At 35.6% G+C, this 27,990-nt stretch overlaps 1 protein-coding gene and 1 long non-coding RNA gene across 14 annotated transcripts in view; one reads left to right on the top strand and one right to left on the bottom strand.

The window, feature by feature from the left end:
* LOC106040346 (uncharacterized) overlaps nucleotides 1-27,990 on the top strand; it is a 596,086-nt gene that overhangs the window by 495,157 nt on the left and 72,939 nt on the right. The window lies entirely within an intron of this gene.
* On the bottom strand, nucleotides 60-17,402 carry LOC106036252 (uncharacterized). 4 transcript variants are annotated; one of them, XR_010833455.1, is made up of 3 exons: nucleotides 17,365-17,402; nucleotides 4,903-4,981; nucleotides 60-387 (listed from the first exon to the last, which is right to left on the bottom strand). It is a non-coding gene; the product is annotated as an uncharacterized lncRNA (long non-coding RNA). The 4 variants fall into 4 exon arrangements; XR_007162968.2 differs by lacking the exon at nucleotides 17,365-17,402 and adding an exon at nucleotides 13,585-14,347; XR_007162969.2 differs by lacking the exon at nucleotides 17,365-17,402 and adding an exon at nucleotides 13,287-13,366.

Genomic DNA, 27,990 nt, shown 5'->3' with positions numbered 1-27,990 from the left:
CAAGGCTGGATTGTGCAGGTTTTTGTTCTGTGCATAAATTCAGGAGAACCATATCAGAATATGTTCACAAGTCAATTTATTTTATTGACCAGAAAAGAAATCACATATAATCATTCAGTGATAGTTTTACTATTAATTCATGTCACTTGATGGAGCACCTGGGAAGATGAAACTGAGCAATACTGAAACCTGTAAAGCCATAATATTTTTGGTCATTGAAATCTCATGTCAAAATTATTAACAGCAACAAAGTAGTGAATTTCAAACGGAGCAGAAAGTTTCAGATGGACAGTGAACTTCTTAGGCATTCATGGTCAGCCGGAACAGTAGCATGGAACAACAGCATGTATCTTCCTTTGCATGCCACCACAGATTTTTGGCACTTTCCTGTCAAAAAGATAATAAAAATTGTAAGGAACTCAGAGGAGCCCCAAGAAAGAGGAAACTGAAGACTGAAACTAATAAAGGAAAATTATAAGTATGCTATAAATACAAATTGCAAAACATGGCTATTTTATTTAGAATAAGGTTTACCATTAAAAAAAAGAAAAAAGAAAAAGAAAAAGAAAAAAAAGTACTAAACTTAGCTTAGACAAGTGTATTTTAGTGAAAAATAAAATCTGCATATGTGGAGAATGAAATTTAATGAGCTAGCTAAGTTTTTTCCTTTTCTTAGATATATCTCTTTTTTTGTTTCACAAGTTACTGAAAATACATATCAAAAGTCATAACTGATCTTCAAATGTGGAACTTTGTAAACACAATTTAATGTTAGAAGAAATGTTATGATTCTTGATATGAAAGACATTGTTCATCACAGAATTTGTTTTGTTAAAAGGTTTATTTTCATATAAATCGAAGCCATATATTTTCTTTCTTTCTGATTTGAGGCATCCCACTGTCTGTAAATATCCTTGAGTTGAGGCCTCTCCTCTTCTCCAGATGTTTCAGGAATGTAGTCATTCTATCTTTTTTTTTCTTTTTTTTTTCTTCATCACTAATTGCTGTATCTTTTAAGGTAGATGGTTAAAAGTTAAGTGCTTGAGAGAATGTGACTGGACCATGTTAAATTAAGGCCAGCAAGGGCACAGGCTGGGACAGTAACTCATGTGTATGTTTCTGATCACTGACCCTGAACTTGCCTTATAGTCTTTCTCATAAATTATGATAGCCTGAAAAGAATTACAATGAAATATTGTTTTAGGGAGTGTCAGGCTTCCCTTTCAGTCTTAACAGACGCACTTGGAAGCAGAGTGGGTTTCCTTTGGATCCTCTCATTCCTCTAATATGAAGCTTTAAGCATTTCAATCTGGGACTTGTATCCCACCCATCTCCTTGTTCCTCTTAAGAGTTTCCTGAAACTTCCTGTCTCTTGCATTACTGCATCAAACAAACTGCAATTTACTGATTAGCTTGTTACTTTGTCCCTGTCTTTTATAACACACGTGTTGACTAGACAGTTATCAAGATTTCATTAGTGTTTCTTTAACCACAGTATCTTAAAGAGTATTTCTCCAGAGGATCAGGTGATGACTTTGAGGAACGATGGAGGGGTTTCCCTGACCTCTCTGATACTGCACAAGCTTTGTTTAAAATGATGTGTTTATGTAAAGCTCAGACACATATCATACTCTTAATAATGTTTGGAAACTACTGGATTATAGTACCAATACTGACCAAAAGGAAAATAACAATATGCAGAAAATCTAAATGCAGGGATTTCTTCTTAGGGACTAAAGAAAAACTTCATGAAGGAAGTGAAAGAGTTGTTGGTTTCACGCTAATTTACACTACTTCTGATCACTGCATAGACTGAGTGTTTTTATGAGCTTCTCTGGCTGAAATAAGTTGCTGTCAGTTCCTGTTTTCACTACCACTAGTCAGCCCTTTTTAACAAAAATGAAATTTTGCCAATTTTATTTCAGGCAACTTCCTGCTTTTGAATCATAAGTGGACTTACAGGCCTATGCTAACAAAAGGGGAAAATACTGTAGCTCCTTATTAACCTCTGCAAGCTGCTGGGGGGAATAACTGACCCAGCCTTCTCCCATTTTTGTTTACAGTCAGGGAAAAGAATTCTTGAAAGTTTTTGTGAACAGAAATCAGGCAAAAGGATGAGAATGAATTGAAGTAATCTGTTCTTTCTATTTTTTTATGTTTTAATTTTTATTTTTATTTTTTGAGGAGGAGTCAGGTATAGCTTTGAAGTATTTCATATGTCTTTTATATTTTTAAGATTATTTGTAACACTTATACATCATAAACATTTTTGAATAGCAATTAGTTCTGAATTATTTTCTGAAAAACATTACATGTAAATGAAGTTTTCATCAATTTTAGTGCATTTGATTCACTGTTGAATAGTCACTTTATTTTAAAATAAACAGTATATTAACAGAATGTAACATTATATTTATTATATTTATTATATTTATAATGAATAAAAATAGTTCAAATAAGTAGAGTCTGTGTAAACTAAGAACAAGTTGTATTCCACAGAAATAACAAGGTCCATTTTTCAATAAGAGCCTCTAGGAAGTATGAGATCTGCTTGAAATCAGTGGTTCTCTTGTTATTGGCATATATGTATGTCAGCAATTCTCACCCTGCAGGTCTGGCAATTTACTTCTCAAGTTTGAAAATGTGAATAATAATCTGTAACTAAGCAGGAAAACACAACAGAAATATGTAGATGAGAAAAGATTAGAATGTAGGTTCCAACTGACTTGTTATTTGTGCATTTTTTTTTCCCTTTTCATCTGCCTGGTATAAGTATGATTAAAGGTCAGTACAAAAAAAATGTCTAGGTGACTTAAGAGCTTGACTTGCACTTGAAAGCCGGATGGACCTGTGCTCCTAAATCAGTTACATCTGCCTGGGAATTCCACTGGAATCTATAAAGAATCCTTTAACTACACTACAAATTAAATGTAACCCTAGTTCCAAAGATAAATTTCAATGTGTAAATTAATTCTACAGTCTTGTTTTGTCTGTAGCTGGGCTAGACAGACTGGTAGAATGGCTTCAAGAGGTGTGAGTGTATTTTTTTAATAGATTATGCCATTTCTATCCCCATAGCAACAGTGCAGCCCTCATTCATATTAATTAGCTCTTAATTCAGAAGCTTTATGGCAACTTGAATGATAGCACATAAAATATAATTATTTTGTTATTGCCTTTGTCCATTATTTGTGCATTTCTATAAAGAGATGTTTAGGTTTTGATTTGGTGCATCATGGAAATAAAAAAGCTTTACATGTACATAAATTTACAATCCTGTTATTTAGGAGTTGTTGGGTTTTTTGTTGTTTGTTTTTGTTTCTCTCAGGTATGCTTTTTTGAGGAACTATCTGAGAGAAAACTGTTATGAAAGGGAAAAAAAATCTTACCCTCCTATTCCTCTTTTTCAAATAACCTTTTACAATTGTTTTCAATTGCTACTCCAACTTTACCAGACTCAGTAATTGCTGAGTTAGGTGCATGGACAGAATCTAAGAAAAACCAAACCAAACAAAAAACAAACAACAAAAAAAAAACACTGAGGATATTTAGTGTTGTGGTGAAACTGTGCAGAGTCTGAGTAATAAAGCATCTACCAAATCCTTCCATTTGATTCCTACATATAGGAAAGTCAAAGGGCAAATTTCCTACTGGAATATGTTGAATCAATTAATGTTTATGATGGAAACCAGGCAGGCAGGCCACTTGGTTACCTTCCAGACATTTACAGTGGGCAAACTGCCCAGGCCAAGTAGCCATTCACTGAGTGCTTTGATTCTGGATTGGAAGACTCTACAGGTTCCCCATCCTGAATACATCGACTTTCAGACTTGTGTCTGTGTTTTATTCCAGGCTGATAATTGACGTTTTTACTGTTCACTTGGAATGGACTGCATAACTGATAAAGTCTATTATTGTAAAACTCTACACAAATATATTAAATTTTATATTATGAAATCACTATAGAAGTATATGTAATGGAAGGAAAAAGGCTTTTGCTGTATGTGTGTATATATATAGTGCATATATATATTTATATAGACACTATGCTAAATAAACAATTTTATGTATATAAATGTTACGTATATATACATAAAACTTGTGTATTTAATATAAAAATTACCAAAGCTAGAAATTCCAGTTAAAAGGGAGATCACCTAATTGACAGTTTAATGATACATACATTAACTACAAAGTGAAATTGAATGCCAGTTGTTACATTAACAGTGAGCAATAAGAATACAACTTACTGATTAGAATACAAATTTCTAAAACATTCAATAAATAATGAGTAAAAAGAAAAATATGCAAAAACTGAAAATTTAAATGAGTATCAATAATATAAAATTGAAATACTAATCATATCATATAATTAGACCATTAAAGTACACCTTGACAAAATTAAAAGGAAACAATTCACCTTGCTAGAATGACACAGTCAAACTGATACGTGCCTGAGAAACAAAATTTTCATGTTCTGAAAAATGTAGTCATAGATCAGTATACATGGAATACAGATCTATCAATGCACAGTTTTTCTACAGGAAAAAAATACTTTACAAATGTCTATATTTTAATTTATTTGCATGTGTTTTGGTACCTGCTCTGTCCTCTGTGACCTATCAAGAGATGGACTCTTGTTATGACTTTACAGAATATCCCGGGGTTTTCAATATAATTAGAATTTTTGCTGTTACTGTGAATACAATTGATCAGATTTAAAGGAGTATATAGTTCCACAAAAATTACTTAGACATGAAAATGTATTACTTTAAAGGAAGTAAAGTGCAAGGACTTAAAGCTGAATTCCACATCCTTACCAGAGTGGGAAGATATAAAAGCACTGAAGATTTATGACATGGCTCTCAGTGCTATACATTCGTAAATTTATTGTAGACATACCTGTTTGAATGCTTGCTGATCCCCAGATATCTTCCATTTGGATTTTGGTCATAAATGAAGGGTTTTAAAAATCATGTGTCTGTAATAAAGACAGAAAATGATACAGCCAGAGCTTTAATTAATGTCTGGAGAATCTTGGAATGTCAGTCCTGTCTAACCCTAAATTGCAATGCTAATGCTAAAACCTCAGAATATACGTAAATTGCTAATATAGTGGTACCTATTGCAACAGTGAGCATGCTGTATTCATGTCTTAATTCAGAGTTAGTCTAACAGGTTGGCCTAGGTACTTGCTTCTCCCAGAGTTACAGGCTTTATTTCTTCTTTACTTTTGAAATGTAAGAAAACCTAGAAGGCTTAAAAATTAATAACTGTATTGTTCACTCTAGCTGCAGCAACAACATTGCTATCTCTGTATGAGCAAGGGCTAATCTATATTGCCTACTTAGCACTATTTATACCTGACATTCAAAGGAGGGGAGACCCGTAATGCAGGCAGATGTGTGTGGGAAGTGCAAAATCACGTACTAAAACCATGAATCTCAGTCTATACCCAGAATTAAATATTTTGTTTCTAAAGGTAGACAATGATGAATTTTAATTGGATTTTGATTTTTAGCTCTCTCAGAGCAACATTTTCCAGATTAATAACTGCTGTTCAACATCCAAGCAAGGCACTATGCCACTTTGAATACTTCATATGACCTCTCTGCAACTCAATTCATTGTCTTTAAAACTAATAAAATGCTTTAATTCTCATGGCATCTTTAACTCAAAGATCAGGCGTCTTAATTCAAGACTGTAGGCTGCCTGACAAAGCAGTACGGTATAGATGACAATAATAATGTACTTGATTATTTTCAGAATTTAAATTAGCTGAACAACTTTACTTAAATAGGAAGTAAAAAGACTGATTTGAAATAAGTTGAATAAATCTGTTCTTAACATATGAAATGCTCAAAATTGCCTACTTTCCTAAGAATCTAACCAGGATGCTCAAGAGGACCAGGGAATTACACCATTTTCTTTACTGAATATTCCAGGAACTTCTATCGTATACTGGACTAACTTCTCTCTTTCACAGCTCAGTTTCCTCCTCCTTTTGCCATTTGGCCCCTGGTTTATCAGTTCACCACCTAGACACAATAGAGCTAGGGGAGTCTTTCATCCCTCTCCTAGGTAGTTGTATTGTCCTAAGCAGCGCTGTTCACCATGTGTACAACTTGATAGTGTTCAGCTTTTACTGAAATGCATCTTTAAACAAATGAAGCATTAAAATAAATATTTTAAATATAAGAAATATTGTCTATTTGATTAAAATTCTGGTTAAATGCAACTACTTCAGTTGATCTGTCTATACAAAGGCGCTGTCAGAAAAAAGAAGAAAAAAGTCTATATTAAAATCTCTGGAGGTAATTCCATGTAATTGAGTCTTAAGCCTTTTCTAATCTATATGTAGCCACTGAACAGAAGCAGGGAAACTTAAAAGGCCGTACTGAGCTAGGACTCAGGAGACCTAAGGTAAAAACTTCACACATTTTCTTACTTCTTTATGCAGTGCAATAGGACTGGTGTAATAAGAAGTAACTCAACAAACCCTCTAGGAAACCAGTCCTACAGAAGTACTGCCAAAGAACTATTGGTATTGCAGTGCCCATGGCAGTTCAAAATTGAGATAACAAATGAGCTTAAAATTAAATTTAGACCATGCTTTTTCTAGTCTCTGAGTTTGTTAGCTGACTGTTCCTGGGCTGTAATCTGCTGCTGTCCTGCTGCATAGCATTGGGTACTTTCCCTCGCCAGTATGTGTTTATATTTCCACTGTCTGTTTTGACTTTTTTTTATTGCATTTCCTATGGGATTCAAACTCACTCTCATTGTACATGTGTTCTGTTCTATGCCTAGCCATGATTTCAGATGAAATGATAAATTACCACTTCACAGAATGAAAATGAGATTCATATAGCCATTGTGATTGAAGACCAAACAACAGTGTGGAGGCTAAATATATTTGGATACCAAAACACTTCAATCACAAATACATCGATTTTACAGATTGCATGGCTTCCCTGTTCTGTGGTAGCAATGGTGTGGCCCAGGACAAACCAGGCAGATGAGCCTGTGTGACCCCAATGCAGGGTTCTGGGGGACCCTGGCCTCTGTTGGGGTCTCTTGGGGTCTCTGGGTGTTGCAGAGGGGGGCTTGAACCCTGTTGGAGGGCCATGGGGTCCCCTTGCAGCCTCTCAGGTGCTCCTTTATCAGGGTTCTCTCTGGAGTCTCTAACCCAGTATTTCTTGGAGTCTCACGGAAAATTATTTTCCACAGTTACAGGATTGGGTAGTGAATAGTTCGTTTGTGACTGTTCAGATTATGCTGTTGTGAGCACTACCAACCTGTGTGTTAAGGGCATTTCTGGACACAGTTACACTTTTTGGTCATCAACAGGTTATTTGCATAGTTTGGCTATCTGTTTTCTTGATCACTCAAAACCTATTCAAGGGGCTGTTTTCATGTTTTCATAGTTCTGCTTAAAAGCTTGGTTAAAGTTCATCTACTGCAGCACTAACAGGTATGCTAATCAGGCCTAACTCTCCTACTAATGGCTACAATGGCTGAGCACAACTGAGATGGAGAGCTCTGGCATCTCTGCTTCCTCCCATGATTAAAGAGTCCATTTATTGTTCCCTCAGAGTATTTTGCTTGCCTTCTAGACAAAGGAAAAAGAAGCAAAAATAAAAGAGGTGTACACATTTAAAAATAGAACAGGTGGGAGGGACCGTGACAAAATCTTCACAGGAATATCTCTGTCCTTACTACAAATTCCTCAACTTAAAATGTGTCTAGGAAATTGCCTGCACTTTCAAGGAATTTCTGTCTGCTTTCTAGGAATGTCTCAGCTTTCCGGGAATTTCTCAGTCCTAGTATACCTTTCTAGGAATTTTTCTAGCTAGAAACTTTCCAGAAATTTCCCAGAGCTTTCCATTAGGTTTTGACTGATTTCTAGGAACTTTCCTTTTAAGAACAATAATAGGAATATTCTAGTGATCACTAGGATTTTTTCTATCCAGAACCTTTCTACAAATTTCTGATCATTTTCTAGTTCCTTAGTCCAGAACTTTTTCTAGGAATTTCCTTGTAATATCCAAGAATTTCTCACTACTTGCTAGGAATTCTGTCTAGGATTATTCTAGGTCTTCCCCAGTGCTTTTCAGGAATTTCTCAGAACCTTCCTAGGAATTGCACCTTGCTTTCTAGGAATTTACCGCTACTTTCTAGCAATTACAAATTCTAGAACCTTTCTAAACATGGTTGAGCATTTTTTTTAGGAAGTTTTCAATGCTTTCTGAAATTTCACTAATCTGAAAACTCTAAAGGACATTCAGTGTGCTTTCTAGGAATTTTTATGCAATTTCTAGGAATTTCCCACCACATTTGAGAAATGTTTAACTTCTTTCTAGGAGTTTTTCTGTTTGTAACCATTCTAAGAATTCCCTAGTGCTTTCTAAATGTTTTCCTATGCTCTCCCAGAATCCCTTGATATTGAAACTTTCTAGGAAATTTCCAACTTTTTCTAGGATTTTCCCTGGTATGTTTCCTTCCATGAACTCTTCTGTTTAGAGCCTTTCTAGGAGTTTTGCAATCTAGAAAGGTTCTCAGGGCAAAGGCATAAGGAACTAGAAAAAAAAAGGTTCTGCATAGTTATATTTACAAAATTATGTGTGGCTGGCCAGAAAGAAGCAAGCTAAAGAAAAATAAAATAGGCTGTGAGTTACAGTAGCTCACAGTAGCAATTCAGGTCACAGAACTTTCACCTGCACTAGCTATATAATATACCTGTCAAATACATGCTACTTGGAGGCAAGTTTCAGTATCAGACTGATTAAATTAACACCTCTGCACAACAGTGCCATATGATGGCAGACTTTGTAACAGAGCAAACTGATTTATGGTTGACTCAATTTTAATGATCAGACTCAGAATTATTGTTCTTGAGTAAGTTTCATATCTGTCGTGGCAGAGACACCCGTTATTTAATTCTGCTGGCTGTAAATTAATTAAATAGATTGTTTCTAAATTAAAAAAAATAATAAAAATAATAATAATTTATTTCCTGGATACTTTTTACCTTGTTCCTAGCCTATAGATATATTTTAAGACATATTTAGGAAGAAGTAATTTCACTATATTTCATCATCCTTTGTCTGGTGCCCATGGAGATTTTCTGGATTTATAGACAGAGACATAAACTTTGTCAAGTAATAGTATACCTGCTAAAGCCAAATACTATTCATTTCAAAATTTAGTTGAAATAATTCCTTACTGCAAATACTTTACATTTCCAGAGTATTCCGTCCCCAAAGAACCTACAAGTGCTTTATAAATTCTGGCTTTGAGAATCCAAACAAAGTATTGGGCATCCTTGGGATATCACTCCACACTTCCTCATTCAGTGAGCAGATTTTTATGTGGTTCAGTAAACACAAGGAACCATGTACATACATGCTGTGATGTAGGATCCAAATGCCATTTCCTATCCAGGCTCATGCAGTAGATATGCAGCACCTTTGAGGACTGAGTTTGCTCAATGTCATACCTCTTATGAAGAGGGTTAGAAATATTATCTTCTGGACACAAATACCTAGGCATTAAGGTAGTTCTAGTGAACCTAAAGAGGTCACACAGAAAACAAAGCACAGGTGAAGAAGAAACGTCCTAGATCTTATATTTGCTGCTTAGTTTTTCAGTATAGGAAAAGCAGATATTTAGAAAGACAGAAGGCTGACTTCTCCAGTTGTTTCAGTAAAAAAATTATGTAGGGGCTCCAGAAGACTAATAAGAATTCCTCACTGCAAACTTGTTAAGGTGTAGGACTTCAGCCATAAAGTAAGCTTTGAATCTGTTGACTTAGCTGTGTACATAAAGATTAGTGAAACAGTTGAGAGGTGAATCTACCTATCTATACAGCTTCTTGGATCAGCTCATTCTCAGTCCAATTGCTAAGTGCTTGGTAGAAAATATTGCTTAACGGCACTAACACCTACTGTTTTTTGTTTAGCATGGTGGTATGTATTGCCTCCATTTGAAAGGGTGATAGCAACAACCAAGGTCTTTCAGTATTAGCAGCTTGTGCCAGACAACTAAAAATAATCACCATCATATATTCCTCTAAAATATATTTTTTTAAAAAATCAAATAATATTATATTGCTTGAAAATAGAGAGTCTTTAAAGTAGCAGTCCTTTAAAAATACAATAGTTCAGACTCATCTGAGATTTCATGGGTCCTGTAATAATGCAGCTGTTTTCCTCAGGGTGTTCTCACTAATTCATAAAAAAAAATGTACTTGTTATGAGCATTCTGAAACCCCAAGGAAAGCAGCTGTGTTTTTGATGAACTGGGCCACATTTTCAACACCTCTAGCAAAAGAGACATTTATAGAGGAATTCTGTGCATTATATATCCATGAGCAACATTTTTTTTTTACAGTAACGACATATAGTGCTCTTTGCAGAAATTTACACAGCAAAACAGCCCAACTGAACATTGAGTTGAGCTGCAATATGAAATTAAAAACATGACCTCCAGCAGAAGACTTGCCCTAAACTCAAAACACGCCACCCAGACTGAACTTGAAGACAACTAAGGAAATTAATGATTATATAGACATGTTAGATGTTAACTTTGTACGTTAAATTCAGACTTTTTAAATTCTTTTCAATTTTTGTTTGCTTTTAATGCATTCCTGAAGTTACAAAAATGTAAGGAATGAGTGATAGTAGGCGATCTTGGTAAACATGCTTTCTAGAACATTAGTAAAATATATAGTCAGGACAAACCAGAAACTTTTATGCTTCCTATGTTACCCATTCTCCCCAAAGGGTTATTTTCTTATTTGTTCTCTCAGTCCAAAAGTCGTTATAGCCCCAAATTGCATAATTTTTGCAGTTTTCAGTTTTATACAAGTTTCATAGATATTTTAGTCTGTTCATATTTATATGATAACTTTTTTTCCTACATCCACTCAACCAATATTGTCTCCTTCAGATTTTTTGAAACTTTTCATTTGTCCTTTAAGTATGACATGCTATACAGGTCCATTCTTCATGTATTAAAACCATCTTTCTCAAGTATCTTTCAATAGTATAATTTTTCATCACAGCAATTTTCCTATCATTTTTAAAGTTTATTTTTTCAGTTTTTAAATCGTTTCATACTCAGACAACCCAGCTGAAGTGAGTGTCTTTCATTCACTGACTTCCCTCAGTCTACTATTGCACCCTGTATTATAATATTAGCATGGGAATTACTTAGATAAACATACTATCATTTCCTATTGAAATGTCTTTACTTCTAAATGTTGCTAAGTTTTCCAAGTGAACAGTAGCTAATCTATTTCTTCTTTTTATGTCATCCTTTTAATGCCTTATTCTTTGATCTGAGTCCCTCAGGATATACTTGCTCCGTGTCCTTTTCTTTGATCTTTATCTCTTTCCTTTATTGTATTTGGCTTTCTTAGTTACATCTCCTACATCTCTTTTTTGCTATCCTTCACCTTAAGGTTGCCACCCCATTGCAATGCTTCATCCGTCAACTATCTGCACCAGCTTTCATTTCTTTTTTTGCGGGGGAGGGGACGTGGCTTTCAGGATAGCACTTATCTCATGTCTCTTTTGATCCCAGTCTATTCAACAGACAGTCTGTTCAATGTTGTTTTGTAGTTTGTTCATTTTTTTCCCTGAGATGTCTTAGTTTTCTATGCAACTTAATTATATTCACTGACATTTGTGATATTTGACTCTTCTATTTTTTTCTTTTTTTTTTTTTTTGGGGGGTGGGGGAGGGGGTTGCTCTTAGCTTCTTAGCCTTGGTGCCAGAACACGCTTAGGTTCCATCCTAACTAAACTCAGGAATGTGAATAATTATCTGTTCACCTGAAGTGAACCATAATCTGTTTTTTCTCATCAAATGATAAATAAGTCCACTTCATTTACATTTGTTCAAGACACAATCATTATCACCAGATCATTCCCTAAGCAGGAATTTGGTTGATTTTACACATTTTCATTTTAAGAATAGTTTCCAAAAATTTGATGTTTCATAGAATAACAGACTTAAAATTTAGTTTCTATTCCTGTTTATTAATCTCCCAGATTCCTGAATGTAAAATGTGTGCATGAGAATGTAAAATGTATGCATGAGAATAGGAAATGAAGACTTTTGTAACTTGAAACATTAAGAACGATAGACGGGTGATCTGCTGAGACTGGGACTGTTATTAGCTATGTGTCGGTGAGCAGAAAACTAAAATAAAGCATAAGAAGCCTGCATCTTCCAGTTCTAAGCACAAGTGGATGCCAGAATACTGGCATTGTTACATGTGATCCATGTGATAAAGCCATGTGATAAAGCTTAGATATTATGGGCCAGTTATAAGAAAGAGCATCCTCTAAGACACTAACAAAATATGAAATGCACATATTTCAGAACCCCATTTTTCATTTCTTTTTATGGACAAGTGCATGGAACTCAATGACCAGAGGAGAGAGACCAGCAGACAATTTAAGTATCAAGGCTCATGTCCACAGCTGGTCTAAACTTGTGCATCTCTTCTCAAATCAGTAAATTTACAGTAACATGAAATATCCTAAAATATGTCCAGGAAATATAATCCTGGCATTTGAATCAATTCTGCAAAAGTACAATAAAAATGATGCTTTCCCTTAATCAGTCTGTATTGGTTTAACAAGAATAAATTTAGACAATGAGATGAGAATGTTTTTCTGAAATTTTGCATGTGTAAACACAGTCAAATGCACTTACATGTCAGGTCCCTGTGTAAACAAAGCTATGGAAATGAAGGTTTAGAGGACAAATCTCATCAATTTATATCTACTTTTATTTCATCAAGTTCATTAAAAGGAGAAAACTTGGAATATTAAAACTTTAAGGTCAGATCCAGTAAATCAGTGTGCTATATAAATGGCTTATTGCAAAGCATGGTATAAGTCAGTGGAGAGATTTCCATTAACTTCAAAAGAACTTGGATTAGACTCGAGTGTATTAAAGGCTATACAGCCAAAAATGTGTGCAAGTGAAAATCAATGCAGACTTGTGAAGTATTGTGGATGTGCTTGCAGTTTCCTCCTGTTAGTCTTGACAGCAGTTAGTCCTCAAATGTGTTTCTCTAATTCACTAAATAATTTATGAATCAAGGTTTAAGACTTCTCAGCTACAATTAATGATGTTTTTAATGATTGGTATTTTAATATTTGTCTAGGCCAGGCATCTCTCCAGTAAGGTAGAGATCATAGCAAATGGAAATATAGTAAATGATTAATTAAGAGTGGGGAAAAAAAAAAAAAGGCAAGCTTTAGAACACCTACCATTTTCTTCTATCCACCCCCAAGTGGTCTTGTTGTCAAATAGGAAGCAGCATTGGGGAAGCAGTGTAGGCTCAGAATACTTCACACCAAAGACCAAATGATAAAAAAACTCTAAACTGAGTAGATTGTCACATTTACATTGTCCAAGGAGCTCCTCCATATACTCTTTCAGTAATTTAAAGTATCTTTTCATTAAAAACTTTTTCTTTTAATGGGAAACACTTAAACAATGTTTTAATGGGCAGTGAAAAGTGAGTGCAGTCTTTATTTGCTTGTCAGAAAGCTACATTCCACTTACCATGGATGTAATATAGTGCTCTGATGCTTATGGTTACATAAATATATCTTTTATTACATTATTCCAGTAGATTTTACAATGCTGAAGATTGATGCAAGAAAACTGGAAGAGAACATATAGCAGATTTCCCTTATAAAAGAAATATCAAACAGTTAAATAGGATGAGAAGGGGATGAAAATAAATTAGTGTTCACGTTATCTGTTGAACACTGAGTCAGTCCTGTGAACTGACTTACGCAGTGGAAGGAAAGACAGGAGATGATCATTAAATCCAAGCGTGTTTCATATTGTGTCTGTTTAAGAAAGTAGAATTAAGTTTCCTAAATTTTACTGATTCATCTTCCATTCTTAACCAGTATTTTCTAACATGTTGCAGTGCTGGACACTTTACAGTGTGACTGGCATTACTGTTTATAATCACATTATAATGCCAGGCATCATAGATATTTCTTCCTTGTGTTATCTCTGTGAAGAATATGATCTTCTGAAACAAATGTACCAAAGTGTAAAGCACTTTGATTTATGACCTCAGCAACGTACAGACTAGGAAATTAGTCAGGAAAAGCTTGTGAGACTGTTTGGTAATTTTGATGATAGAGATCGGGGTTTTACAGGCTGTATCTGCACTTAAATGTTGAGGAAGAGAAGAGCACAGTGATTCCTGCCCTGCGGGGATGACAGCAGTGGGTGCTCAGGTCATCTCCCCAAACTGATCTCAGCAGAAGCTTCTGCAGAGCATCAACCTGGAAACTGGGAAGCAGTCCTGGTTACTGTTGCATTAAAGTAGTTGAAATGAACCAAAGTATATGAAAAGGAGAGTGTAACTGCCAGTTACCCAATTGTTTTCATTGGGAAATCAGGTAATGGATCAGGCTTGACTGACTGCCCGTATGTACACTGGTTTGGTTCCGTGGCTACACAACAAATACTTAAATTCATAGCAACTCATGAATTTCCCAAAATCTACCATTCCAGAAAGGAATGGTCACGCAGGCATATTAAATAGGAATCTCAGAAAGTAAAGGATAAGTATAAAAATACACCTCTGTAAACTGTGCTGACAGAATTCAGTGGACTTTCTGCACAAAGCCTGTTGAGTTGGTGTGTTTGTCAGGATGGGCTTATAGAGGTAGTTGAATTGCCAATGTGCTTCCTCAATGCCTTGTGTCTTCTGCTGCATTTGAAGGGCCTATGCTAGTGTGGCGAGTTGACCCTGATAATATGTGTGTTTATAGACAGTATGATACTCTTCTGTTGAAGTGTCACTGGGCACAGCATATGTCAGAAAAAAAAATGTTCTTTTATTTACACAGAACAAAGCATTTTAACCTTGAGGCTGAGAGATATGTAACCCATATGCAGTCCTGCACACCTTCAATATAATCCCTTTTCTTGGAGTTATGGCCTTATTAATGATAAGATACACTTGATTTGAAACAAAACAAGCAGCAACAAAAACGGAGAGATCTACCATGCCTGTATGTGTGACAAAGTTGGGAACAGGTTCTGAAAATAAAATAATAATAATAAAGAGCACTCTTTGCTTTGTACTTTAGCAGTGTAAGGCAATATATGAACAAAATGTCTTATAAACATTCAGTTATTAGTATCAGATGATAGCTGTCTCTGATTTTACAAATAATTTTTAGAAAAGTTCTTCAGAGAAGGTAGCTAGCTGTACATCCTGTCTCACTGTACATCTACTTACTGTTCTAATAAACCCATTGCTTTCCAGTACATCTGAAAACTGCAATCCTTCTATGTTATAAGGTCCTACTGGGACTTAAAGGGGGCCCACAGGAAAACGAGAGGGACTTTTTCTCAGGAAATGTAGTGATAGGACAAGGAATAATGGCTTTAAACAAGAAAAGGGCAGACTTAGATTAGATATTAGGAAGAAATCCTTCTCTGTGAGGGTGGTGAGGCCCTGGAACAGGTTGCCCAGAGAAGCTGTGGATGTCCCATCCCTGGAAGTGTTTAAGGCCAGGCTGGATGGGGCTTTGAGCAACCTGGTCTAGTGGAAGGTGTCCTTGTCCATGGCAGGGGGGCTGGAGTTAGATGATCTTTAAAGTCCCTTCCAATCTAAACTATTCTGTGATTCTATAACAGCCTTCATAGTGTCATGGTTGTGTGGGTTTTTCAGGTATATACACAGAGAATGTGTATCAGTGTTTGCATGTATATTTTTATGAAGGATGACTGTGGAATAGCTAATTAGATTCCAGTAATATTTTTTAAAACTATAAAATTACCTTGAAATGACAGTATTTTTTATGTTCCTCTGAAATCTGTATCACTGACATTTCAAGGACAGTGTAAATTATTCAAAAGAAATTCCAGCACTCAGATTTAGGATTATACTCACAATTTTCATAACAATTAAACATGCAAACTTATCATGTTTTGTTTATAGAATACATTTTTAATATATATTAAATACAATCTATTTCATCTGAGTAAATATATACCATTTTAAAACATTAATTTCCACTTTGTTTGTACCAATACTTTTCATTATTTAATAGACCATTTTTTGCTTGCAAAGAAATTGAAGTCAGACAAACAAGCAAGTTATATTTCAGACTTACAGACTTGTACAATATGGGGCAGCATCTTGCTTTTCTGACTTCAGAGGATTAAAAAAAAACTTGATTTATATATTAATCAGCAAATGGGTTTGATAAAATCAATTCCGTAATGTTATCCTGAAGAACCTGACAATATTAAGTTGAAAATTTGTCATCAACAAAGTTGTGCTATAACCAGGTATGGGTTAAATAATAAGCTTTTTCCATTAAAACATTTGTTTTAATTAAACAATTGTTTCCTCCTTCAAATAAACCAGCTACCAAGTTCAGCAACATTTTATTAAAGCTACTTTATAAATATTCATATTTATGGAATCATATATTGTATTTCAATATCAGAAAACCATTTAGTTTGAATTCTGCAATTTTATCAGAAGGAAGGAGGATTATGAAGATTGTGGTTTTTGGAGTTGTTACTGGTAGTTGAAATGTGTAGTGCTACCAATGGTTGTCATAGTATAGAAGGAGAAAGAGGAAAAATTGACAGTCTTGTATTTATAATACATTCAATTCTTAAGTCTAAACTTGGATCTACTAAATATTTTTAAAAATACAAAATCTGAAAGATATGAGCATCTCTTACTACCCAGACTTGAGTAATTTGTTGTAGTCTTCTAATGCAGTATTTCTATAACTAATCAGAACTATTTTGTTAGATTTTATTATAAGAACAATAGATATATTAAAAAACAAAAACCAAAAAACTTTGTGTTTACATGTGCATGTATATATTCCTGAAACTGTTCTAGAAAGTTCATTACTTTTATGAACAATGGCTATGAAATAAGACTTCAATGCTAGTTCTACAAAGGCTTGGCCTATGTGTCATATATTCTGAATGCCTTTTCTGTTTTGTTAGGTTAGGGTTCTAAACACTGTTATATTAGGAAGGAGGAAAGGGGAAAGGACAGGACAGGGACAGGACAGGACAGGAAAGGAAAGGAAGCAATAGAAATAGACCTACAGGATGTTGTGGTTTAACCCGGCCGGCAGCTAAACACCACACAGCCGTTCGCTCACCCTCCTCCCTCCCTCTCTGGGATGGGGGAGAGAAACGGGAAAGTGAAGCCTGTGAGTTGAGATAAAGACAGTTTATTAAGACAGGAAAATAACAATAATAATAATAATAATGATAATAGTATTACTAATAATAATGTGTACGAAACAAGTGATGCACAATGCAATTGCTCACCACCCGTTGACCGATGCCCAGCCTATCCCCGAGCAGCCGGCCCCCACCCCGGCCAGCCACCCCTATATATTGTTTAGCATGACATCAGATGGTATGGAATACCCCTTTGGCCAGTTTGGGTCAGCTGTCCTGGGTCTGTCCCCTCCCAGCTCCTGCTGCACCCCCAGCCTGCTCGCTGGCAGGACAGAGCGAGAGGCTGAAAAGTCCTTGGCTTGGTGTAAGCACTGCTCTGCAACAATTAAAACATCAGCATGTTATCAGAGCTCTTCTCATCCTAATCCAAAACATAGCACCCTACCAGCTACTAGGAGGAAAATTAACTCTGTCCTAACTGAAACCAGGACAAGGATTATTATTTGTTTATGTTATCTGCAGAAGAAAGAAAAAGTTTTAAATGTCAGAACTGTCTTGCAGTAATATGTCAATTTCAGATGATACCTGTGAATACCGAATCCAGTTTCCTCTTAAAAAAAAAAAAGTATTTACAGTGCTCAGCCTGACATGATTGACTTCAATAAACATGTTTTCTCACAGTTTTATTCTCAATTCAGATCTGGGATTGTGATTATTATTTAGTGATGAAACATACCAAAATATGCATATAGAACTCACCAAAATATATGGAAGAATAAGCAGATTTTCAGTTTGCTTGCATACAGCAATAAAATATTTTATATACATATAAAATCTATGCTTCTATAATTAAGCAGGATTTTGTAAGAGGAGAAATAAGTTAGGTAAAGAGTGTAAAATAAAGTTCTGTTACTGTTTTAAAAAGTGAACATATGAAATGACAGATAATTAAAACAATTTTAACTTCCTACAAGAGCATCAAGGTTCTTCATGTAAATATAAACCTAGCAAATACTTTGTGAGCATTTAATAAAAATTGCAACTGCAACAAAGCAACATCTGTCATCTGGAGTTTCTAACCTGCTGATCAGTAGCAAGTGACTATTAGAGAACACTTCATTTGAAATTTATTTCACCTTTTGAAAATATGCAAGTCTTCTGTTCTCAGGCATCCTGAGTGTATCCTTTGACCCCATTTATTCCTCTTCAATTTTATCTGGCAGAAAAGTGATATACTTTAAGAGAATCTAATAATGTCATACCATGTTTTAGTCATCCACATATCTACTTCAAATTCTTCAGGAGATGACAAGGATTGCTTGAAAACCACTGGTACCTTTCTGTCAGTCCCTTGACTCTGAGATGAATTCATGCATAAGTGAACATTGTGGACCAGTGGAGCAAATCTGAAGCAAATAATGCTTTTGTAATTTTACAGATCTCCCCAGAGAGATCTCCTCCTACATGGCAGGCGATGAAGTCTGACATCTTGGCTACCAAAGAGCTTTATAAAACAAGAGACTTTGTATGGCTGGTGGGGCTCCAGAATATTTAGAATAGTAAATGGATTTCAAAAAACTGATGTCCTGCGATGTATTATTAACTTAAAGGAATGTTGAAGCACATGTGTTTTTTTTCCTAAGGAAATGTATTACATTACCTGGGAAAAAAGAATGGAATTTGGGGTTAATGTAGAAAGTGGTGTTGCACTTGAGTATATGAGCCCCTTTCTTTTCTTTTTCTCCTTTTCATAAAAATCTTATTTCTTAGCTTCCCTTAGAAAAAGGGAAATTGTTGGTTGGGTCTGATCCAATCTAGGATGTCACAGCTACTAGGTTTTTGGGGCTACTCAACTTGCAAAATATTTAATCCTAATCTTGAATACCTTGGGTATTGTCAAAATATTTCCTTTCACGCTTGTAGTCACATGAACAAAAATGAGTGTTTTAGGAAAACCAATGTTCTTTGTCATATTAGCTTTTTTATTAAATATCTACTGTATTAATGCATTGCACGTATCCTTCATGTTGGCCTCAGTGTTGTAGTCTGATCTGCCAGTGGAGGGTCCTGCACTGAAGATAGGACACCTTGAGTTTCCCTGAGTCCTACATGTGCTCAAAGGGGTAACCATGTGGTTCAGACTGACAGCGTAGGGTTTGAGGACTGGTCATGGGTGCATTTTGAACTGAAGATCAACTCTTTGTTCTAATTCATGTTCTAAACAGACCCAGAACACTTTGGGTATCTTGTTGCCCATAGCAATGGTCAGGTTTTCAACCTATGGGTGGAAATAGAGTTCAGCAGCCCAAGAACCCTGTGTGTCTATGTGAAATACCTCAAGATTTTTCTCTTCTGAATAAATATTACAGAAAGTATTTGAGGCTGAAAACTGAACCTGGAGGACAAGATTATCTATCTCATGAGATCAAAATTCTGCTTCACTGCTTCTTTTATGAATTATTTCCTAAATTTGGGCCTGAGTCACTGAAGTCAGATTGTAAACAAAGTGGGAAGTACAGTGGTTACTCTGCATCTAGTACCATGTTTTGAAGTTTCTGAGAGGTCACTCTTATGCTGCGTTCAGGACATCAGGTAAGGACCTGACAAAAATAGCTGTTCTGCTGGGGAAAAGGAAATGCATCTGGAAGCTGGGAGAAAATACTGGAAACATTTTGTAGCGGGAACAAGTGGAGTAATGCTAGATCACTCCTCCATATCAGGCTTGTAAGCTTTGTTCTGCTCCATGTCTCTCATTGTTCCTGCCTCCTTGTTTCCAGAGGAGAGCTAGCAACAGCCAAGCTCCAATCCTATCACACCAGCTGCTTTCATCTAACAGTCTGAGACATTCTCAGCTCCTCTGAGAAGGCTCCTCTTTTGTGAGCCTTTTATGTATTAAGAGTAACAAATAGGAGCATTTAAAGCAATACTTAACTAAGTTCTGCTACCTCAGCAGTTTCTTCCCCTATTGTTAGCATTATATCTTCTAGTGGCCTGACCTTTAAGCATAAGTATCTGCCTGTATGAAATAATAAAAGGAAAAAGTTTGTATTTATATGACCTAGTATATTTATTTTCAGAAGTACATGTATGAACACATACACATGGTTATGTGCACACACTGGTAAAAGAATTACAAAGAGCCCTGAAGGAGCCTAATATTCATTTTAGAATCCATCAGAGTAACTAAGACAAAGAGGATATGTGCACTTCATAATGAAGTATTTTCCTTTTTTTTTTTTTTTCTGGCAAAATTAGCTTCTCACTCATAGAAACAGTTTTCCCTTGCTATAAAATCTCCATTAAATGGCTACATTCATTATGCTGCTACCAAGGCATCTCCATCTATATGTGAATTTTTTGCTCATTTCATTTTTTCTTTATTTGTGTCCAGCTCACTCTCAGTTCACTGATCCTTTCAGTGACCTAAATAGTTTCACAGTATGCAGGAGTTCAGAAATACAGATGCAGCAAAGCAATTCAGGAATGGTCCTCTGCCTTCTCAAACCACTTGCCCTCTTCATCCTTGCTATATTTGGAGAAAAATATTTTGACACGAGTTTATGAGTGATACATATACAGTATCAACAGAAAAACAAATAGGACTTGAAGAAATAGTTGTATGGAATACTAATGTATCTCTTCCGTAAGTAATTTCTCGTACACCTTAAAGAAAATAGCTAGCTGAAACCTCAAGAGCTTCCCAAGGCCAGAGTCACTCTCTTAACTCCTCTACAAGTAAATATGCTATTTAAAGGGATTGAGGCCTTACTGTTTACAAGGTGTGGTTTAAGGCAGAATAGATGAAATCCTGTGCAAGTAGAACAGGATTGATTTGTGCTCCCTGTTATGTGGGAGTAGTCCCTCGGTCCTGATAAGGGAGCCTGTGGTTTCATTTGCAACACCCAGGTGGGACAATACACTACTCTCAACCCCACGCCATGTGTTTTTAAGTCTAGGTTACAAAATGATGTATTTCAAATTTCAACTAATTATAAAAATACCATATACTCACAATATTTTTATTTCAGTAACTTGGGCCTTGGTCAAAATATTGTTCTACTTCAGCAGTATTCATAGTGATCCCCAAATAAATAAATAGGTTTAAATTTGCATTACTCTTAATAGAATTATGTCAATTTGCATCAGGTTGAAAACTGTACCAAGAACTTGAGCTGAGTAACAACTTGGCTGCTATACTGAGTGGGACTTTGTCAGATAAAAACCATCACGTTGTGATCCAACATTTAATCTTGGTCATTATCCAATGTCCATTCCCCTTAGGGTTCACTGAAAGTGTAGCCAACAGGAGCATCTATGTTTACTTCAGTGGGTTTACTTCAGTTACAGAGGCTGTCAGAGCTAGGAGACTGGTATACTGACAAAACCATTCTGTTGAACGTATCTAGGATTGTTTTTGGTTTTGGTTTGTGGGTGGTTTTTTTTGTTGTTGTTTTTTGTTTGGTTGGTTTTGCATACTTCTAACTAGTACTTGAGTTAACAGAGGAAACTTGCAAGAATATGTAAGTGTTGCTGAATTGGAGCACTCTTTGAAATACTGCGTAAGACAAAAATACAAGTGAATGATTGTAGAACTTCCATGAAACATGACAATTTACTTGGTATTGGTAGTTTATGTTTTTAAAGTAAGTAGTCTGCATAGTGTTAAGAAGGGCAGTCATTAGAAATGTATTAATGTAGCATCTTTCCAGTCAGCAAATAAAACAACATTTGAATTCAGTGTTTTCTAGTTTTGTGTGTCCAATTAGCTCTAAAAATCTAGCCCCAAATTTCTAAACTCAGGAGAAATGAAACAAAACAGAGGCAGAAGACTTCCAGTGTGAAACATCTATTAATAATTATCTAAGGATACGTGTGTACTCCCTAAACAAGATGTTATTTAATTTTATATTTATTAGATGCAAAACTAATAAGATAACATATAAGGCCAAGCTACGGCCTTATTAATTTTTACTGGTACTGGCCCAGGTCTCCAGAAAGAGAAAAGGTTAAAATATACAATAATAAAAAAAAGGAGATGGGGGTGGGTGGGGGGGAGATTCTCTAGTAGATCAAGAATAGGAAATTATATTGTTGTTGAGTGCAAGATTTCTCATTCTGTATTTTGAACTATCTGATATTGGCTTGATACTGATCTGATACTGATGCTTGAATCAAAAACCAGGAGTAGAAGCCATCAAGGCATTTTTATACCCTAGCTGCATTTACACCAGCTGATGGCATACTTCTTGCTAGAGATATAAGATATGGTAAATAAGATGCATTTGGCTGTTGTTTAAACAATCTCCTTCCATCTACTTCATGCCAGTTTTCCCATCCTGTGCTGCTTTGATCCTCTGTCACGTTACATGTTGATAAACAGAAAAGACATTCATATTTCTAGGCGGTCAGTGTTTGATGGCAGTTTTACTAACTACCTCTGTTCATTTTTTTATGGAGCTCCTTTAATATAACAAAGTCTGCTGTATGCAGGACAAAAGACCAATATAGGTGTTTATACCTGAAATGTTGATGCATAAATGGAGGATAGAACTGTTCTAAATGTTATTATACCTAAGTTTTTATAGCTTTGTAGTTATTTAGTTATATCTTAACCTTCAAAAGAGAAAAATCTATTTGAATTATTAATAATAATAATAAGAGAATTATTATTTCTCACTAAGAGATTGAAAGCTGGCAATGGGATTCTATTCTTGCAAACCTTTCGCTAAAATAAGTACAATATAGAAGATTGTAATTGCTTGTCATCATAAAAAGGGATGATAGAAGTGGTGAGTTAATGATTTTCTCAATATCAAGCAAGGTCTTTCATGCTAAACAAAATCAGGACTAAATACTGACCACTGCCACCTTTTGCAAAACCTCTAAAACGCAGAGTAATTTATAATTAGTTCAAACTTCAGAAGTTTGCTCAAGGTTCCCAAAAGATGTAGAAGCTGTTTTTGCAATAGTCTTTGTTTGTCTTTGCTGGAGAAATCCTTGCTCATAGCTCATTAACAAATTGTTAAGCCTTGCCTCTAAGAAACATTATTCTCTAGCCTTGTTGAAATTCATAGTTTTTGACTATGTGGCCTGGCATGTAACTGGTTCAGTGTTTTGCATGAATGTGGACTAAATGAAAAGACATCAGTGTATCAAGCAGTTCAGAAACATGGCTGTTCTACAGAAAGTAGATTCTCTGCTTGGGTTGATTCTGGAAAAGGAAATTTTTGACTGCATAATCCCAGTCGTGCTATTTAGGCAGAGTTATAGGATAGCTGGAGATCAAGGGAAGAAATCAGACAAATGCTGAAATGAATCTTTATAAGAAATACTCTCATGAAAACAAATTAAAAAGGCAACAAGCTACTAATTATCTTAAGAAAGTTAATAACTTCATTAGCCTGGTTTTATTTCAAAAGGTGTGAAAGTGTCAATAAGAAAAAAAAAGTATGTCAGCTGAATTAGAGTAATTTCAATTATCTAACAAGCCAGATCACTTTAGACTGTTAAATCACGGAAAATATCTATATGCAGGTGAGGACAACAGTGCTATACACAAATATGTAAGCATCAGACAAAAAAAAAAAAACCTACTAAAATCATGAAACAGGTGGAGCAGAAGATTAAGATGAGACTTTAATTTTTAGAAGCACAGGAAGAGATAAACAAGAAAAAATAGTTTAAAGCATTTCAGAAGCTTTACTTTTAAAGGAACTTAATATAGTTAGGAGTGGCTAAATAGTGCAAAGAACCATTCATAGGATTTTCAGGATGAATATGTTAATACTCTCTTTGCAGTTATATATTTTTTATTTGTTGTTAGCTAGTAGATGAGTGACTGATGTATGTTTATGCAAGTGTTCTGAATCTCTACGCTTTCATAAATGTAGCTGTGAATCACTCTGGCTCAAATCCATCTTGAAAGTACAGCGTATGTCATTTGCTGCTGTGCTGGCATTCATTTCCTGCTCCAGTGCAACACAGTGAGAAAGTAAGGCTGTGACATGCAATTTAGCTGATCATCATGAAGAACAAATATTCAATGTAATAAAATTAGAGACTGGAAATTGTTGCCATAAAATATCAGGAAATAGCCTCACATATAATTATTATCTAACCTAAGAAGTTAGATTGGCTCATCAAAAATTACAAAGTGGAAACCAAAACTGCAATACGTCTTTCCTTGTATTAGCAATGCTGTTCCAAAGGGCAGCTGCATTTTGCAGAGCAGCTAGGAGTGGATTGTGGCAGAAGACAGCCTATCTCTGGTTACCCTCTTTCCCAGTTGTGCCTATGTCCCAGGTGAGACATTCATTTTGACCATCAGTTGAATATATTCACAGTTCAGGTAATTCTGGCACTTACCCTGTAAGAGTCATGTCAGTGGGGCAGGAATTTGTCTTTGTTTGTGGCCTTTAGCTGTCATGACAAAAAGCTACATGCTCTGCTAAGCAGGAAGGACAGGAAACACTGCTTTAAGCTATAGATGAGAGGTGGTTGTTAATGAACAGTGAACAGTAAATAAGCAGTAAAGAGCTTTTTGTCCAAAGATTTCAAGAAAATTACAAAAGTAGCTCAACACAACAATCCCTTATCATTTGGAGAAATTTTTGCACAAAGTTAAACAAAGCCCATGCTACAGTCTTCACTTTTTCATTATTATTACTACATGCTAATATTTTATGCCATGTATTTGAAAGGTTCTGTTATGTTTCAAATATGACCATGTGGGAATGAAGCTTGACACGCAAAGTAAACCTTTAGGATTTCATTGGTATGATCTCTGTCTATGAAATCTTGTTATATTTTATATATATATATTATATTCTGGTCTATGGCATCACTGGTTCTGCTTTGCAGAAGAAATACACTTTGCATCATATAATTCCCCTACATTGAACTGTTTACTGTGGCAGATCTATAACAGCTTAAGATCTTCAACAGTCATTTTAAGGCTTTAAAATCGTTCACTGTGGCAAACAAGGATGCCAATGCCAATCTACACAGAATACATTCGTGTATTGTCACAATAGTGACAAATAGAAACAAATCAAATGTAATCCATCTGAGAGTTACCTAGGTGAGAAGAAAGAGAATGCCAAAAAGCAACCCCACAATATCACACGATTTGTGATGTGTATGTTGATACTAATACTTTGAGAATCTGTGCTCTTCCATAAAGAACCACTACCGCTACTACTACTTAAACTAGTAGGAACTTCATTTTCCTTAAATATTCCAGTTCATTCTGAAAAAATGACAGAACTGCCACCACTTTGACTTACAATCATAGAATCATGGAATGGTTTAGGTTGAAAGAGACTTTAAAGATCATCTAGTTCCAGCCCCCCTGCCATGGACAAGGACACCTTCCACTAGACCAGGTTGCTCAAAGCCCCATCCAGCCTGGCCTTAAACACTTCCAGGGATGGGACATCCACAGCTTCTCTGGGCAACCTGTTCCAGGGCCTCACCACTCTAATAGAGAAGGGTTTCTTCCTAATATCTAATCAAAATCTGCTCTTTTTTTTCTTTAAAGCCATTATTCCTTGTCCTATCACTACACTCCCTGAGAAAGAGTCCCTCCCCAGCTTTCCTGCAGGCCTAGGACTTAGACTGATAATGTTGCCTCTTATGAGGGAACTCAGGTCTGAAAATCTATTTCTGATGGTTTTGAAGGACTGCTAGTGCCACAGCAACACAGAAAGAAGTAGTGCCAAAACCTTTCTTGCAGATGCTTACAGTGTTTCCAAACGAATCTCACTTACAGATTCCCAGATGTGGAACAGAGGCCAAATTTCTCAATGTTGTATCTAAGCAGATTATTGGAAAGTATCACCTCTTTACTAATAATAAAATGTGCCTGGGAAGGAGGTATATAGGCATTATTGATGCGTATAGCGTATAGAAATACGCTATAGTTGTGAACCACTGATGTGAATTGCTATTTGTGATGTCTGCAAAGTGGGTATTTCCAAAAAGCTATCAGTACAGTGGGTTTAATTTTTAGCTGTGCATTATTCATTTGCAGCTCTCAAAACAGTCTGCAAAGACAGCTGTTACTAATACGATAATGTCATTGCTTGAAGCAGTTTCCTGAGTAAATGTGTGCTTGAGATATAAGTAGACAAGTGCCCACTTTCTCCCTAATATTTCTTGCCTTCATTTACTATTTCTTGATTCAGAATTTTGTTTTTTTTCAAAGTAAGTTTTAAAGGCCGCACAAATTACAGTGTGGTTTGTAAGGGAAGGAGTGGCTGGGATAGAGCAGCTGCAGGATTTCAAGATATTTTTAGAAGGAGACACAGATGCCATCTTTCATACTCTTACTGGAGGTAGCAGTTAGCTGAACTTTATTTTCTGTAGACAACAACTGAAAGAGAACACAATATTCTAGATTATTAGGACTTTTCTTGTCTTTTTTTTTTTCCTAAAAATTCCCTACCCAGTGCTTCTTCTGACACAAGCTCAGATGGTGTCTCATCCTCTACCAATCTTGGTCTAATAAATACTACCCATGACTTTCAAGGGAGTTCAGAAATGAGCGTTTTTACACATGAAAATTCAACTGTTCATCTGAACGGCCTTTACGGAGCCATTGGAAGCCCAAATGATATCTGATTGATGATACTGCAGCATTTTTAATTCCTAGCCATTCTGCCAGGTTTGTTCATCCAGCATGCCACAAACATCCAACATACTTAAGCCAACTCCTTCTCAGTTGACAGTTAGTCATTTGCACAGTATCATAATAACTAAGTAACAAACAATTCATCACGAACCCAGGCGGTCAAAAGTGGATATGGATTTAGGCTTTTCTATTGTTCATTAAGCACAGTCAGATGACAAATAGCCATCTACAGTGCGGATGACAATGATTGGCATATAGCAATTACACCCAGTGGCAATTAAATGTAATGCAGCAGAACTGTGAGAATCACTGAGGTCACAACAGTAAGCTGTAAATGACTGATCAGGAACCATATCAGTCCAAGGTATTTTTTTCATCTAACAATATAAAACTTCTTAACTTGTCTCTGGTGCTATGTTAGCTGCTTTGTTAATAACATTTATGTTATTAATATATACAGGCCTCCCTTAGGTCAGAAAGATAGTTGCCTACTTAGCTGAAATTCAATGAATGTAATTAAATGTTGCAGCCTTGGGCTACTGTTCTAAAATATTATTTATTCGGAAGCTTTCTTACAGCCTTGGAATTTTTTCTTAACAGTATTGAACATCCTCAGGGTGCATGCAAGTGAGGGAGTGAGGTTCAGGGTCTGAAACAAGCCATATTTTCAGATACACCACCAGATGTGTTTGTTTAAGATAAGACCAAATACAGTCAAATCTGACAGAACAGAAAGGGCGATAATAATTACTGGCAACGTAATGGAAAAGTAACATATTCTGAGCTTGATCCTCTGCTAGTGCAAACTTGGAAAGCAGTCTGATGTTAGCTGAATTACATATATGTTCACCAGCATATCTGGTCCTCTACTGTGAAAAGTATTTCTGATTATCACTTTTTTCTGTACCTGAAAAACAAAGTGAGCAGGAAGAAAAGAAGTAATAATGATCTGTGTCTTTCTGCATCCAGTGAAGGAAATACTGATGGTTGTTTATCAGTAATGAATTTCAATAAATCTTTCATCAGTAGCTTTTAGTATTTCTAGAACTATTCCTTTTCTAATATTTTCTTTTATATATTCATGGATAAATCTTTACAAAAGAAAAGCACACACACACACAAAAAAAAGAAAGATTTCCGGA

The sequence above is a fragment of the Anser cygnoides genome, chromosome 9, assembly GCF_040182565.1.
Source record: "Anser cygnoides isolate HZ-2024a breed goose chromosome 9, Taihu_goose_T2T_genome, whole genome shotgun sequence".
NCBI classification, from domain to species: domain Eukaryota; kingdom Metazoa; phylum Chordata; class Aves; order Anseriformes; family Anatidae; genus Anser; species Anser cygnoides.
This window is presented reverse-complemented; position numbering and strand designations above follow the sequence as displayed.